Genomic DNA, 17301 nt, shown 5'->3' with positions numbered 1-17301 from the left:
GGAAGGAGGGTGCTATAAGTTAGGCCCCAATGCTTTACACTGGGGTTTTATTCAAACTCACTGAAATTACCTTTCTCACGGGGGTCATGCACATTCTGCATGTAGCTGCTGTTGTGCTTAGCCCGATAAGAATAAATCACTAAGGGCCTACTTCTGTCCTCAGAGACACGTGCATAACTCCTATTGATGCCAGTGGTAGTTGCTCATTCAGTGTTCAGAATTTGGCCCTGTGTTTGTGTGGCTGGAGATGCAGGAAAGCCCGCGGGATGTGGACAAGAACTAGCTGGTTGGAAAGTGGTAAATATGCAGAAAAGGAAGAGGGGCAGGGGAGGAGGGGAAGCAAAACCAGAAATTGAAATGTTTTATTTTAGTTCTTGGGAAAATGTTTGGTTTGGGTTTTCAATGAAAACCCCCAAAATGTTGATGAACATGAAAACTTTTGTTTAGCTGAAAAACTAGGCTGTGTCCAAAAACTTTTTTGGATGAAAAATGTTTGGCCAGCTGCAGAGGTCTCCTGCGCCAGTGGTGACGTGTTACTTGACTTCGAAATTGCAGGTGTTAGAGATGGAAAAGACCTGTTGGTTCACCCTGACCAGCTCTCTGCTGACACAGGTCGGACTCCTGGTTTGCAGTCTGTGTTCCACCATCAGGATGGTTTCATGATATTCAGCCTGAATTTTCTTGCTTTGATATTCTCTCGTTATGGCTCCTCGTACCACTCAAAATAAGTCCTCTAGTCTCCTCTGCTTGCATCCTTCACATATCGATAGACTTCAGCGAGGATTCCCAGCCTGAGGAAGGGAGGGCACTGGATTCCTCCAAGCAAGATGAGTGCTGGCGTCTCTGAATGGTCACTGAGAGCTGTGAGATCCCCTGCTACCAGCTCTGCTCTCCGCCTCCGTGCTGCCAGGTGGCACACCCCAGCACCCTTCACCCACAGGGAGCAGCACTGTGGCGTGGGTGTCATAAATCTTTGGTGATATTCCTATGGAGGCCCTCCCAGCCACAATGCACCAGGCCCTGTAGAAGGGGGATCCATTGAGCCAGGCAGTGGGGTTGGAGCTTGGGGGTTAAAGCCTGCCCTTGACTCTGGACTTTGTGTCTGAGCTCCCCTCTGGAACACACCTTCCCTTCGGCGGGGAAGCCCTAGGCTTCCAGTCTCTACCAGCGGGAATCGGGGTAGCCGAGCCTTTAAAAGCAGCTGAGCTGGGTTCACGGGGTGTGTGGGGGGGAAGCAGCCAGGGGTTTGCTGACTGCAGAAGCCACGGCGGGGAGCTCTGAAGCTGCCTTATGCATATAGTATTAATATTTATGCTGCTGCTTTTGGCATTTCAAAGCCATGAAGTTGCCTGAGGGGAATGGGCCCTGGGACTCTGCCGGGATGTTATTTTTGGTTATATTAGAAATACCACCTATAAATAAACCTGAAGCCCCAGAAGGGGCTTTGCTGCTGAATTTACGAGCAGCTTTGTGGATTCTGGCCCTGCCGCAGTAGCGCTGGCAGCTGGGGGAGGCGAAGGGAGACATATGGACCTGGCGGGGGGACCTCTGAGCTCAGTGAGAAAACTGGCCTGGGTGGGGGCTGCCAGGGAGTAGGGGAACTAGGAAAAGGCGCAGAATAAATGACCACGTAACTGAGCACAGAGGAGTCAAAGACAAGAAAAGAGAGAAGGCAGCAACTGGGCCTAGGTACATGGAGCACAGGGGCAGGACCAATCCATTGCGTGGGTATGGGGGCTCCCACGGGAAAGGGGGTCCACATTGGTTGCCACTGCTCTAGACAGGTTCCTCCCTGGAGCATTGCTTTCTCAGGCTGTGTACGTTCGGCTCATTTAATGTTCCCTAAAGGGGACGTGATAACAGTACACCCAGCAGTGCATGGCCTGGGGAAGGAAGACCTCTGTTCCCCACCGGCCACGTCACAGGAGCCAGGGCGTGGTCAATGGAAATGGAAGGGGGCGAGTTCAGAATCAGTCCAAGGAATTCCATTGTAATGCACGACGAGCCCGTGGAACTCATTGCCCGAAGGAATCCGTCGGTGTCCTGTGTTATACAAGCGGTCAGACTTGGGGTCACAGCGGCCCCTTCTGGCCTTGGAATCGAAGGATCGCTGAGGCCAAGAGGCTAGTAAGACTTTAAGAAGGACTGGACGTTCTCATGGGAAATGAGAACAGAGTTATAATTTTAATACTAAAAACACAGAAGGGCTTTGTAGGGAGTCTAAACCCCTGGGCTTCAGGGAACAAGCCAACTTCTAACTGGGAGGGGTGGAGAGCAGGAAACTTTCCCAAGGGGGAGGTTATCCCATAACTGCCCACTTCAGGGTTTCTTTCTCTGAAGGAGCTGGTCCCAGCCACTGTTGGAGACAGTATCTGGGCCAAGTGGACTGTGTGTGATCTACTCTGGCCGTTCCTATGTTCTTTGTAAGTCTCTCTCTAGCCTCCTAATCACTTTGGTTTCTCTCCAGTCTGTATCTTCCTGGGAGTGAGGAATCCAGAACTGAACAGGTGTGGTTCCCCCCGGTTTAGAAGGGGATTATTGCTCCCCACCCCCATTGGGTGTTATGATGGTTCAGCCTGTACAATACAAAATTACACTGGCCTTTTTTATCATTGTATCTCACCAGAAACTCATGTCTGCCCTGCTACCCAGTAAAAACAACAAGGAGTCCAGTGGCACCTTAAAGATTAACATTAATTTGGGCAGAAGCTTTCGTGGGTAAAAAACCCACTTCTTCAGATACATGACGTGAAAATTACAGATGATGATGTTTTTGTGGATACAGACTAACACGGCTACTCCCTGGTACTAGCTACCCAGTATCATCCTTTGGTCTTTCTCAGCATTCTGGCTTTTCAGGTTTCTTCTTCCTAGTGACCCTCTGCACTCCAGATGATTTATCACCAGATCTCTTAGCCTGTGTTTTTCTAACCGTAATCTTATTTGGCTGGTTTCTATCCGTCTCTCCCTTTTGTATTATTTTTCTGTCCTTAGCGTCTGCAGCTCCTCCTAGTTTATCATCATCCATTAATTTCATTTTAAGCTGTGTAGCAGTTCTAGGTGTGGAATCTACCCTCTGGTGCACAATGAAATTGGCTGCCTAGTAAAAACCCTTACAATTACAAGTGCTGTACTTCTAATTTTAGGGAACATTAAAAATTCATCCAGATATTGAATTCAAAAGCAGCAGGCAGTGAATAAAAGTGTATTTTCCACTGCCACATGGATGCACATAAAACCCCTGCCCCTAGACGGGAGATAATAAAAGAGACAATGAGGGGAATGGAGGGTGGAAAGAATGGAGATGAAATTAGATGGACAGGAAGAGAAAGAAAAGGGAGATAGATGAAAAGAATGAAAGGAAGAGTTGGAAGGGAAGAAATAAGTGATTATGGATCTGATCTGAATTTTCTGGTTCGCGGGTAATCTGGTCTGGGAGATCGGCTCAGACCCACCTCTGGATTTCAGAGAGTAAGAAGAAAGCAAGAAAAGACAAATACAGCTTTGATGCTATTGAGCTGCACTTTGTTCATGCATGTTCTGAAGTTTTGTTGCATTTCTGATATATTTGCTGTGAAGAGAGGTCATGTGGTCCCTTGGGTGGTACACTGGATTAGGATCAAGCAGAGCTGGATGCCTTTCCCAGCTTTGCCACTGATTTACTGTGTGACCATGGGAAAGTCACTTTGCTCTCTGTGCCTCGTTTTACCCTCATAACCTGTCTGTTTGGAATGGAAGCTCTTTGGGGCAGGGCCTGTCCCTCATCATGTGTCTGTGCAGCACCTGCCACAATGGGGCCTGATCTCACCACTGTCATACAAATCATGATGATTTTCTGACGGCTGTACTGTAGCTCCATACGTGGAGGGGCAAGCTATGGGGATTGAAGTCTTATTACTTGTTAGTGTCGGAACATGAACATTAAAGATGACATGCCACAGCACCAGGGCCTTTTGAACTGGGATAGAGAGGGAGGCTTGAAAACCCACTAATTTAAATATTATGGGCAGAACAAGTGGTGGAAATAGAAATGAGGATAGTCAGTCCCAGCTGGCTGGCATCAGCCTGGACAGAGGCAGCTTGCCCTGCTCTCACCAGGAAAATCAGCCCGCTGGGTATCCAGATGGCAAATGGGAGGTCTCTCCCTCCACCTCCTTCTGGCAGTTGTTGATTCTAGTTAATTAATGTTAATGTTAATAATATTGAACTTGCTTAAACTATTTTATATAATGAGTTTCAATAATTGGTTGCCTGCTGCTCTGAATTGCTGCATTTCATCTCACAGAGCCCCCTCTCGTCTTTTCTTCTGTACCTATTGGGAGCTGGGATGCCAAGATGCGGGCTTGCTGTCTGTATTCCCAGGTACGGTGCTTATTCCTCTGACCGGGGATGATTAAAGGGGGACAATTGCCCTGAGCTCAGGGGCACCCGCAAAACATCTGTAAGTGGGGTGGAATGGGAAGAGGTGGGGGCCCAGCAAACATGATATATTGGGGCCCCAAATATCTCTCGATGGCCCTGCCGGTGACAGGGAGCTTGTGCTTCACATAGGGCCAGATTGTGCCACCCTTCTGACCTCTCTGCCCTTCCGTTTGCATCTTGATTTAAGATCTTTAAACAAAAAGACACTGGCCCAATGCCTGGCATAATGGTCCCTGACTGGAGCATGCTACTATAATCCAAAACAAATAACCTCCTCATTAATGTCAATGGATCTGCTCACCTGAGCTCTTCCATGTGAGTGAACGTTGCAGAATTGAGCCTTGGAAAGTCTCCTTGCATGCTGAATTGTCAGTACAAACATTATATCCAGCACCACCCATCTACAGGAGGTAAATACCTCTTGAGTGCATGCTTCCTTCTATTTCCATCTGGGAAGAAGCTGATTCTAAAATACACCACTTTCTACCACTTACATTGGCCTCCACAGAATTCCACGAGCAACACCCTGATTCCTGGCTCAGTAAAGGCTTGGTACCCAATGGAAGGTCTCCAGGAACGTCTTTGAGGGCCTGTCATGAATGCACTTCCAAATCTTACACAAGGCAGGTCCTGGGGGATGACTTCCCTGACCTGGCTTCTTAAAGCTTGTAGAAATGAAGAGATGGTTCCTCTCCCTCTAAAAATCTTCCATCCTCTGCCTAGGTGGCAAAGACAATGGCAGCCCCCATCTTTTTGTGGGTTGAGCGGCTAATTTTTTTGATAGATTTTTTTTAAATGATTTTTTAGGCCAGAAGAGACCGTTGTGATCATCTTCTAGTCTGACCTCCTGTAGAATGGGCCATTGACTCTCTCCCAGTGATTCCTGCACTAGGGCAGATCTCTTTAGAACACCTCCAGTCCTGAATTAAAGACGGCAAAGGACAGAGAATCCATCATATCCCTTGGGAAATGGTTCCACTGGTTAATTACCCTCTTGCTTAAAATTTTTTCCCAATTTGAATTTGCCAACTTCCAGCCATTGGATCTCTTTCTGCCTCTGCTAGATTAAAAGAGCCCTCTCCTCGCTATAGTTTTCTCCTCATGTAGATACTTACAGACTGTGATCAAGTCATCTATTATCCTTCTTCTCTTTGGCAGTCTAAATAGATCGAGCTCTTTAGATCGGTCACTGTAAGGTGGATTTTCCAGTCCTCAAATAATCCTTGTGACTCTTTGAATTTTTCTATATCCTTTTTGAAATATGGACCATCCCCTGAACATAGCTGTGTTGCAGTAAGGCCCTGTATTCCAGCAGAAATACGAGTTCCTTTGTTTTGCCAGCTAGGCACCGTCACCCAGTTGGTTGTGGCTGGAGTGTGGTTATGTGGAAACAGCTCCCTCTTGAGTCTTTTGTCACAGTGAAGTGCCTGCTTTTAGGTGTCTATAATTTGGGGAATCAGTGGCTCAGCAGGAGCTCTTCACTTCCTCTCCCATGATTCTCTCTGCAGGAAGTGCCTATGGAAATCTTTAGAAGTGCCTATTTGACCTCCAGGTTTTGGGATAAACAACCTGGCCAACTCTCCTCTTTCTGCAGATCTTTCCTGACTAATAGAGGCCTTTGTTCTCAGCAGAGCTTTGTGCACTACAGTTCACTTGTCTCGTATATCTAAAAGCCCAGTTATTATAGATGTCCTGCTAGGAGACGGCTCTAAAGATTTGTATGGGGCCCATTATAGCTTCAGCAGGTGCTCCTAGCTAGAATGAGAACCGCAATACATCATTTCAATGAACCCAGTCTGTACCCCTAGCATGAGAGCAAGCTTAATCTTGACTTTATCTTCTTGTGCTTCATTGTATTTAGAGCGAGGTGTTTTTTCTCATTATTTTTCTATTTTCTTGGGAGGCAGCCATTTCCTCCAAATGCCTGCTGCCAGTAAAGGAATATCCCGCGATTTGCTTTTCAATAGTACCTCATTAAAAGTTAGTGGTAGTCATACAAGTGCAAATAATTCTAACAACAATTGCTCTGCATTCAGCAGTAACAAAAAGCCACCCACCACTCCTCTCCGCCAATCTGAAACAAGGAGGAAATAGGTTACTATCATAATCTCTTTTAAATCCCTCACCTGCCAAACCCTCCTAGGAAAGTCAGTACTTGTCCAGCAGGAGCCAGTTTACTGCAGTGTCCACTGGCAGCCTGACTCCAGGCAACTATTTAAGTTGTTTAATCTAAAATTGCCATGTGCAGGCTCTGGTATAGCCCCTTGAAGTGGTTCCTGAGGGAGTCAAACTTCACTTTGAATAGCAAGCAGCGACACCATGACCCAGCAGACTGTAACACAGAGGCTTGTTTGGTTCAGATCCATTTATAATTAGCTGGATTTGCCATCTGTGAGGACAAGAGCTGTGTCCAACAATGGAACGGCTTGAAAGAGGACAGGTCACAAAAATGCGACAGTGCGACGTGGAAATGTTCCCATGTTCCGTGTGATGTGAACATCAAGTCTCTTAACAGTGTTTGGAAAGAGCCAAGTTTACGCGTCCAATCTGTCAGTTTATTGCAATAGTAAATCAAGTTCTTTCCAGCTAGTTATCCCAAAGACTAAAGCTGGCAATGACTGTAAACAATCTGTTGCACTTTTAAAAACAGGGCAATATCTTCCCAAGAGATCGGGGCAGTGCATGAAAATAACAGGCAGAAGCTATGGGATGAACAGAAATACACAGACTGTAGCATATTGTTATCCCTTTTTGGCTCAAGCTGTTAGCCAGTTTTCAGGGTCCTGGGGGTGAGTTGTTTAGGAGGAGAAATTGGTGACGTACTCAGATATTTCTTGGGTACAATTGTTTGCTTACAAAGACCGTACAAAGTCCTGGTTTCCTGAACACAGTAGGAATCAAACATGAGCCAAGAAGCTGTCTCCTAGTTCCAAGCCTCTTTCAGCCAGCACTCTGCCCAAAAAGCTCTCTGGAAACTCTCTCAGGGCTTCTCTAGCTGTTCCCGGAGCTTCTTTTACTCCTTCTATGTATGCTTCTGTGTTTTCTTGCCTGCCTGCCTGCCCCGCCCTCTCAGCTGCAATGAAAATAAATCCTCTGCCCCCACATTTACATTCAGCCCTGAGTCAACTCCCATATAGTTCAAATTCCTGGGCTGCCTGATCTGTGGTCCGTGCTTTGGGTGGTGGCTCCTATTGTTTCAGCTATCCCTACACAAAGTGGTGTTTTACTTGCTCCCTCCTTTAGCTGCAATGGAGAGTAGCTGTTCTGCTTCTTCCAGCATAACACCACCCTTGTCTCAACCCCACCCATCATCTCAACAGTGTCCAACATGGTGGTGTCCTCAATGACCCGTTCCAGACAGAAAGAAAAGAAATAATGTATCCAATGACAAATGCTACCAACATAACTATTCATGGCTGCCAACTCTCCAGAATTGTCCTAGATTCTCCAGGGATTAAAGATTAATCGTGAATTAAAGATTTGTCATGTGATGAAACCTCCAGGAATATGTGCAACCAAAATTGGCAACCCTAAACTATTTACATAGCATTTTTTGGTCACAATATTTCCACGTCACCAATCCAGACTGCTGGTACTCCATCCAAATCTCCTTGGAGTTTTCCCTTCCTTCCTCACTTCCTTTCAGCCACCTGGGAAGTGCCTCTTTCAATGGGCCCTTGAGCAGTGCCTAGTGTTTCTGTGAAAGCTGCTGGTTGGGACAGATCCTGCCCATTCTATTGTAATGGAGAGGTCATTTGTTGCAACCTTTCCAGCCTCAGCTCTATTCTCAGTTGCTGGGAGTAGTCATGCTGAAATTGTGTCTCTCTGATACCGTCTCACTATTCCTTGTGGATAACTTTGAGTTTAGTCTTGGGACCCAACTGTGCCCTATACACCACTTCATTTATTCGGGTCAATACTGTTTAGGGTCCCTCCCGAGGTTTATCTAGCTAAAGGCTCCTGCCCTTCTTTCTCCTAGGATTGTGGAACCAGACCCACTCCCCTTTTATGGCCTTACATCATCCTACCTCTTCATTTGATCAGAAACTAACTCAAACTTCCCCTAGGGTGTGAGCTTCTAGAACTTTGGATTGTAGCATTTCTACATAGTCCAAATCCTCCTCCGCTCCTCAGGAACTCCACAGAAGAGATTTGCTGGGGTCCTTAGCTCATGCCCAAACATGGGTGCTGGGATACACTTCGTACTCTCATTGATGGCTGTTCTAGAAGCCATGTTAGGGCCTCCCCTCGCCCTCCCTTGGTTCTTGTCATGAAGACGGAAAGCAGAGGACCAGAGTCCGAAGTGCAGACAATGTGATGTTTATTGGGGTTACCAAGCAAGCATAATCTTCAGCTCTGTATACCAGTAGAGCTTTTCCTATCCCCCTCCTCTTTTCCTTAGCAGACTCAATTATACCTGTGGTGCACTCCCCTGGCACCCCTCTTTACAATTTATGGTCATATTCTGTTTTGAAGGGTTGTGAGTCTGGGGGCTTTGGTTCCACCTCTTTTATACTGCATGGGAGGGGTAGGAGTGAGGTTGTGTACTGGCCCAGGCCACCTCTCCTTTGACTTTTAGTGTTTCTTATACCTTCTCCCCCAATCCCCCTCAGCCCTACTGACTGGTTGCTTGACCTTGTCTTGAGATAGGAGTCAAGGCGGGAGTCATATATTAAACTCCCACCAAAACCAGCAACCCTTTAGCTCTATTTCTTATCTTTTCTCATTAGGCTAACAAACCCCAGCTGGCTGGCTGGGCGGGCAGAAGTTAGCAAGGATATAAGACTGTCAAAAGTCAAATGGGCAAACAAAACCCCAAATTCTATCTCAAACAAATATACAGGCCTGAATGCTGTATTCCCATCACTAACAAGCCATTAGAAGGAACGGGGCATGCTGGTTCCACTCCCTTTGGTGCTATTCTACAAAGGTGGCCAGCTGACATTCAAAAGTCCTGTTGAACTCTTCCACCAAGCCCAACATATCGTGGGTGTGCTGGGATGGTGGGAATCTTGTGGATCCCCTAGAATCTCACAAACCTTTTCAAACACTGTGGATTCAAAGTTTCCCTAAAGTTGTAACTCACTCAGGACCCCAGATCTGGTGAATTCATTCACTAGGAATCCTGCTGCTGTTACAGCCTCTTGGTTCCTGACTGGATACGCTTCAGGCCATTTTGTGAAATAGTCCATGGCTACCAACACACATTGCCAGATTCTGTTCCAAGACAAGGCCCAAGCAACTCTATTGAGACCCCTAAGAGATACAGCTGCAAAAGGGTTCTCCCCAACTTAGGGGAACCCTTCTTTGCAATGCAAGCATCCACTTCTTGCACCAACAGTCTACATTCTGCCTGCATTTCTCCTGACAGAAACTGTCTCTTCACGTGATAGGTTTTTGCAACCCCATAATGTCCAGCAGTTTTAAAATTGTGACATAACCTCAGAATATCCTCTTACAATGAATCTGGTACAACCAGCGAGCACCTGTGCCCATCACCCACTGTTTTTCCTCATCTTCTATGAAATATTTTATCTTTAAACTCCAAACTCTTGGACGAGGACGAGAAAGTTTTGATTCTGGTGTTCTGAGGAGATGCTACCTTCCAAGGCGGCTGCATTTACCAAAAGATTTTCCAATTGCACATTATTATGATATCTGGATCCCCTTTGGGAAGTTTTTAGTTGCTTTGGAGTCATCCCTGAGGTTACAGACTTGATGGGGGGCGTGGGTAGGCACCACTTGGCCATCTTTGGCCAGGTCAAACATGAGAGATGCTGCAACTCCATGCTCCAGGTCATAACAACACTCACTCAGATTTTGAGGGGGTGGGTGTAGGGTTTTATGCTTCTGGGGGTTAAGCTGCTGTTAGGTGGGAGGAGGGACAACAGAGGGGAAGAGTAGGGCAGGGTGTGTGGGGGAAGTATTGCCCCCTTACTTTAAATGGCGCTCTGCAACCACATCCGCCATCCCAGGAGATGAACTAGGAATTCTTGTTCTTATAGGGAGAAGGGAGACAGCCAGTTCTTCCTGGGCACACTCCTTCCCTTAAGGAACTAATTTTCTGCTTGTGCCCAGGCCTGGGTGTTAGGGAGGTCATACCACTGTAGCTTTTCCAACCACCACCAAGCTGCCCCTCAGGATTCCTCAATCTAAAGAGCCCTTGCTGGGAAGCATGGTCTGTCCTCTGGGCACATACCCACACCCTTCAGGCATGCCTTTCCTCTGTTGGCTTTATCTGTGCCTCACCATCGACAGTTATTTATACCCATGCTAGGAGGGTTGTGTGATGTTCCCTACACACCACCTAAAGTATCCTGCAGTGTAGATTCCCTACCCGTGCTACAATTACGCTTCAGTTTGCTGTCTAGACATACTCTAGGTTTCTTTTCTGCATCATCATCAGAGCTGGTCAGCTCAACTTGGCTGCTAGAAATCCCCTTTCTGTCCATCTTCTCAGCCATTCATTTGGGCTATGAAGTTGAACTGAGCCAAATAAGCCGCCTAGAGTGTTTCACCTTCAAAGAGAGCGCAAATAATGAACAAAAAGTAAGACAATCTGTCCTCTCTCCTCTGAGCCTCTGAGGGTTACAAAATGTTTAGCCAAACATCTGGAGCTGGGGGTGGTGATGGTAGCCACCTGGACCATGGCCCAACCATTTCTTGACCAGGTCAAACCCGAGTGGCACTGCAATCCCATGCATCAGGTCAGAACGCTACTCACATACATGTTTTAACCCCAGGGCCCTTTTGATCAGGAGCTCCCGACTGGTGCAGTTAGAAATTTCTAGCACATTGGGATGTCAGATTCATACTTTAGGACCAGCCCCTCAGCTGGCATACACCGGCAGAGCTCCACGGAAGCCAGGTTCCTTCTCCCACACAGTGCTCTGAAGTGTTGCCACTTACACCTGCTGAGTGCCTGCCCCTTACTGTTTAATGGACTCATCTGAGCCTGCAGCTGTTCAGAAATCTACCATCCACTTACACATCTTTAATTCCTTTGTCTGGGAACAAAACCTTTAGCTAGCTGTGAAATAACCTGCCACCGCCAAGTTCATCGATTGCCTCATCTGACACTTTAACTGGGGCTTTCTGATCATCTCCTGTAGCTTAGTTACCTTTGTAGCCGCTCTCAAAACGAATAAAGAAAATGACCTGCATCGCTCACCTGCTGGATTTACATACTTGTCGTGCTGTTTTGTGCAATGTCAGTTTCATCAGTGGCTTAGAAGCCTTAGGACGGTGCAGGACTGCTGTTAATCAATGAGCCCTCTTGTGTCACTCTGTGCCTGTGCTCTGCAGGGATGTGCTTCACATCATTCTCTGTTTGCTGCATTATGTATATGTTAGTGCGTAGCAAAGCGAACGTACCTTGTTCTTTTTGCCCTGTGAGAGAGTGAGAGAGGGACAAAGGAGGACTGGAGAGAGAGAGACAAATGAAAAAAGGGGTCAGTCTTGGGAGCGCTTCCTCATTAATGCGACATCCAGAGAATATTCTCGGAAGGGGGCTGGGAGCAGGAAAAATACAGTACTGCAAATGGCAAATCTGGGTGTCCCCTCCCCCGCTCTAGTGCGACAGTGATGCTACCTCTGAGCCACACAAGCAGGGCTGCCCGGGGGAGGGGGGGGGCACGTGGGGCAATTGGCCCCAGGCCCCGCAGGGGCCCCCACAAGAGTTTTTTCAGGGCCCCTGGAGCGGGGTCCTTCACTCACTCCGGGGGCCCTGGAAAACTCTCACAGGGACCGGGCTCCCGGAGCTTCTTCCACTCCGGGTCTTTGGTGGCAATTCGACAGCGGGGGATCCTTCCACTCTGGGACCCACCATCAAAGTGCCCTGAAGACTCGTGGTGGGGGGTCCTTCCGCCCCGGGACCCGCCGCTGAAGTACTGGGTCTTCGGTGGCAATTCGGTGGCGGGGGCCCCCCTCCGCTGAAAACCCCAGGCCCCCTGAATCCTCTGGGCAGCTCTGCACACAAGCACTTAATTTTGTATTTAATTATCAGGTCAGACCTATGCTTGGGCTTAGCTTCAAACCTGCTGCCCAGAATGAGGCTCTGTGTGGTGATGCATTGAGCTGTGAGAGGTGATGCATGGCTTACAATCTTGACGAGATGATTTTCCAGATCGCCTTGTGGTTGCTCAAGTAATATGTGGGCTATAGGGAGGCTGAAAGCCCAGGTGGGAGAGGTTAGAATCGGATCCTGCCCCGAAACAGGCAAAAAGACAGAGAACTTGGAGAAACTGATAAGAGTAAGAGCTCTGGGTTGGGGATGCCCCAGGAGAGAGAGATTCCTGAGTTGCTACATGGTGGGAAGATTCAGTCTTTCATTGATGTGAAAGAAGGGCTAACGGGAGCTTTTCCATTGACATTGTCACTAGATATTGAAACTGGCTTTACCCGTGAAGGAAAATTCTAGGCAACTAGTGAACCTGAAAAGGAGGAGGAGTTAGTGAGCCAAAGGAATTGTGGAAGCAGCTAGGAGACCAGAGAGGCAAGTTCTAGTCACCTCCCGGGGCAATGGCTCGGACAAGGAAGATGCACTTTTCAATAACATCTCTGGAAAGGAAAGCTTGGAGCTTGTTCTGGTACGTGATTTCTCGATGCATTCGGAGTGGCCGCTTAATGAGAAGATACACAAGGAAATTAACCGGCAGAGCTATAGGGGAATAAGCCATTCTGTTATAGCTATGCTGGAATAACCACTCACGTAGATGCTCTATTCTGGAATGAAAATGACTTAATTCCAGAATAATTCCTCTGCTTCCAGAATGGAGCATCCGCTTGGGGAATTATTTCAGCCTAGCAAGAGTGGAAAGGCTTATTCTTCTGTAGCGGGTACAACTTGAGCTTCGTCTACATTACTCGCTAGGGGTGTGTTCGGTCCCCTGCTCGTGTACACGGACTCGCACTGGTTCTCATTCAGCTTGCACAAGAATAAATAGCAGCGTAGCTGCAGCAGCATGGGACGCAGAGGTACGAATGAGCCATGCCGAGTATTCAGAAAGGCTTGTGTTTGTCATGACTCAGTCTTGCCTGCGATACTGCGGCTACGCTGTTCTTTCTACTCGTGCCTGGTGAAAGCTAGTGGGAATATGTGTGCACATGAGCAGGTGAATCACCCCCCACCCCATAGCACATAGCATAGACAGACTTATACTCCCAAATCAAAGGCAGGTGCAAAAGCTTGTTCCCATGAATTGCCGGTGATGCAGTGATGGGGCCTGGGTTGGGTGCGCCTGCAGGGGGAGAAGGCAGCATAGGACCTTCCCTTCCTCTTTGGGGGTAACTGTCCCAGGGGTCTGGTGTGCAGGAGTAAGGGGGGCTGTGTGCGTGCTTAGTTCCCCAGCCTGCAGCAGTGAACAGGGAATGGTGGGGGAATGGGCGGGCCCTGGGCTTTGCCCCCTCAGACATGCCAGCCATGGTGGGGGAGGTGGGATAGGCCAGCAGCAAGTCCTTATCCCCCTGGAGCAAGGGGGAGCGGGGAGTGCATGGCCCCCCCGGGGTGGTCCTGGGTTGCTCTTCGCTGCATGCTGGGGATGCAGACTAGCCCTTCAGCTACTGACATCTGCAGCCAGTCAGTTGTGGGGTGGGGTGCGGTCCTAAGACATAGGTGGAAGAGCCCATTTAAACCATGGTTTTTGCAATAATGGGGTTGAATTTCCAATGAAACAAGCCCCACTGATATTTCCTAACCTCCAGTTAAGCCTGACCAGAAGAGGAAAACGGGCCGGGGCACGCACTCATTGCTCAGTGAAGACCAGAAGCGACGAGGTGGGGGATACGGTGTCGGGAAGAACAATGTACCGGGTGCTATCTCACGGCGCGCAGTCTCTGGCCAACCAAACAGCACACGTATTGATGGGACATGTAGCTGTCAGCCGCATTACACCGAACCCCCCTCTTCACCGTAGTGTGCTGAATGTTTCATGCCGCTGCTTTTGGGCCTTCTAAATGGAACGGGCCACCACGCTACCTTGTGCAGCAAACCCAGTGAGGATCCCCTGTCGAGGACAGGGACAGAGCAGTGGTTCCTACACCTCCTGCTTCCTGGCAGCCTGGCTCTGAGAGAGCAGTGCCACCAGTGAGTCCTCTTGCTGTGGCTCCCCTGGGGCTCACTTTGGAGAACTGTCAGCTGGAAAGGGGGGACAGCGCCAGGCTGTATGAAGTTTCCTGGAGAGCACCTGGGGGGCTGGCAGGGGCGGGGGGGGGAGAGATGGGAAGGAGGTGATTGTCCCTGACATAGGGTACCCGGCCCCTTAAATGAATTGGCCGTTCTCCTGTCCCAGCCCAGGTGCACCCTGATTTCAGGGCCGGCTGCAGACCCCAGTCATGCCTGCGGGAGGTCTACCGGAGCCACGGGACCGGTGGACCTGCCGCAGGCATGACTGCAGAGGGTCTGCTGGTCCCGCGGCTCTGGTGGATCTCCCGCAGACGTGACTGCGGATGCTCCACCGGACCCACGGGACCAGCGGACCCTCCGCAGCCACGTCTGCAAGAGGTCCCCTGGAGCCGCGGGACCGGCGTGCTTGGGGCGGCCAAATTCCTAGAGCCGCCCCTGCCTGATTTGGTGTAACAAGGAGCTGGTGCTGCCCCTGAGACAGCCCAAAGGCAGGGAGGGATCAGACCACACAGTCCAGAGCCGGAGAGGAGAGAGTCCAGAACTCCAGGCTCCTGGGGGTACGGAGAGCTCAGCTGGGCTGACAGCTTCAGGGCTGGGAGGCTCAGGAAGGAGGGAGTGATGAGTTCCCTAGTGTGCAGTGGATCCAGTTCAGGCTGCTGAGAGCAGAAGACATTTGGGGGGTAGGGGTGGGGGGGTCAGAGAGCTGGAGCTGGCTGAAGGCTGAGAGCAACAGCGGGAGGTGCCTGTCTGCTCTCTGAGCTGGAGATTGAAGGGGGCTGAAGGCTGGGTTACGATGGGCCTGCTGATGTCTCTGGGCAAGAGCTAGAACCAGACCGGAGAAGGAAATAGGGTAGAGGCACCAGAGGCATCCCTGGCGGGGTGTGTGTGTGTGTGAGGTGGGGAGAGAGGCGCCAGAGGCATCCCTAGGAATAAGCCACCCCCTGAGTGATGTAAGTGATGGACCGCGCTGTCAGCAGGAGAGCTCATGGAGGTGGAGTTACTATGCCAATGGGAGAGCTCTCTCCCATCAGCATCTAGTGTCTTCATCAGATGTACATCAGCTGATGTAGCACTTCCACTGTAGACAAGCCCTAAAAAAGGAGGGCATCTTCCTCACTTTGAATATCTATAGTGACAGAAGGGGAAAAAAACTGGTCCAATAACACATATTCCCTCACTCACCTTGTCTCTCTAATATCCTGGGACTGCCATGGCCACAACTACTGCATAGGGAAAACACTGTAAACCTTCTTTAAAATGGAAGGGGTTTGAACTGAAGGGAACCGGGAACCTGGGGGACAGTCTCAAGGAGAAGGCTATCTGTGAATGCTGGTGTCCTCCTCTGGTTCAGAGATACGCTGGGAAACTCTTAAGGCAATAGGTAACTCTCTGATAAAATCCCCTTTTCTAATAAAAGTGTAAAGCCTGAAGTTGCATCTTTCTTTGTTTTTCTGCATCTCGTGTGTGTGTGTGTTTTCCTTTACTGTTTCCTTTACTGAATGTGTGATTTTTTTCCCCCTATTAAATAAACATCATGTCTATTTCTATCCCAAACAGGTCTCTGGTATGCAAAGTGCATGGTGTGTGCCAAAGTGAAGTGATAACTGGGGGCAGGTTTCTCTGGGTGTCTATTTTCTCTACTTTATTGCATAGAATCATAGGACTGGAAGGGACCTCAAGAGGTCATCTAGTCCAGTCCCCTCTGTTCATGGCAGGACAAAGTATGATTTAAATCATCTCTGACAGGTGTTTGTCTAACCTGGTCTTAAAAATCCCCAATGATGGAGATTCCACAACCTCCCTAGGCAATTTATTCCAGTGCTTAACCACCCTGACAGTTAGGAAGTTTTTCCTAATGTCCAACCTAAACCTCCCTTGCTGCAATTTAAGCCCATTGCTTCTTGTCCTATCCTCAGAGGTTAAGGCGAATAATTTCTCTCCCTCCTCTTTGTAACAACCTTTTATACACTTGAAAACTACTATGTCCCCTCAGTCTTTTCTCCAGACTAAACAAACCCAGTAATTTCAGTCTTCCCGCATAGGTCATATTTTCTAGATCTTTAATAATTTTTGCTGCTCTTTTCTGGACTTTCTCCAATTAGTCCACATCTTTCCTGAAATGTGGTGCTCAGAACTGGACACAATACTCCTGCTGAGGTCCAATCAGTGCAGAGTAGAGCGGAAGAATTACTTCTCGTGTCTTGCTTACAACACTCCTGCTAATACAGCCCAGAATGATGTTTGGGTTTTTTTTGTAACAGTGTTACGCTGTTGACTCATATTTAGCTTATGATCCACTATGACCCTCAGATCCCTTTCTGCAGTACTCCCTCCTAGGCAGTCATTTCCCATTTTGTATGTGTGCAACTGGTTGTTCCTTCCTAAGTGGAGTACTTTTCATTTGTCCTTATTGAATTTCATCCTATTTACTTCAGACCATTTCTCCAGTTTGTCCAGATCATTTTGAATTTTAATCCTATCCTCCAAAGCACATACAATCCCTCATGAGCTTGGTATCATCCGCAAACTTTATAAGTGTACTCTCTATGCTGTTATCTAAATCATTGATGAAGACATGGAACAGAACCGGACCCAGAACTGATCCCTGCAGGACCCCACTCGCTATGCCCTTCCAGCATGACTGTGAAGCACTGATTACTCTCTAGGAATGGTTTTCCAACCCGTTATGCACCCATTTTATAGTAGCTCCAACTAGGCTGTATTTCCCTAGTTTGTTTATGAGAAGGTCATGCAAG

At 48.4% G+C, this 17301-nt stretch overlaps 1 long non-coding RNA gene across 1 annotated transcript in view; it reads right to left on the bottom strand.

The window, feature by feature from the left end:
- The window catches only part of LOC120404836, a 46437-nt gene extending 34592 nt beyond the window's left edge, over window positions 1-11845 (bottom strand). Inside the window, exon 1 of the long non-coding RNA XR_005598208.1 lies at window positions 11797-11845. This is a non-coding gene — a long non-coding RNA (uncharacterized LOC120404836). The remainder of the gene's footprint in view (window positions 1-11796) is intronic.
- Window positions 11846-17301: the final 5456 nt, after the last annotated feature.

This window comes from Mauremys reevesii, linkage group 4 (genome assembly GCF_016161935.1).
Source record: "Mauremys reevesii isolate NIE-2019 linkage group 4, ASM1616193v1, whole genome shotgun sequence".
Taxonomy (NCBI): Eukaryota; Metazoa; Chordata; order Testudines; family Geoemydidae; genus Mauremys; species Mauremys reevesii.
This window is presented reverse-complemented; position numbering and strand designations above follow the sequence as displayed.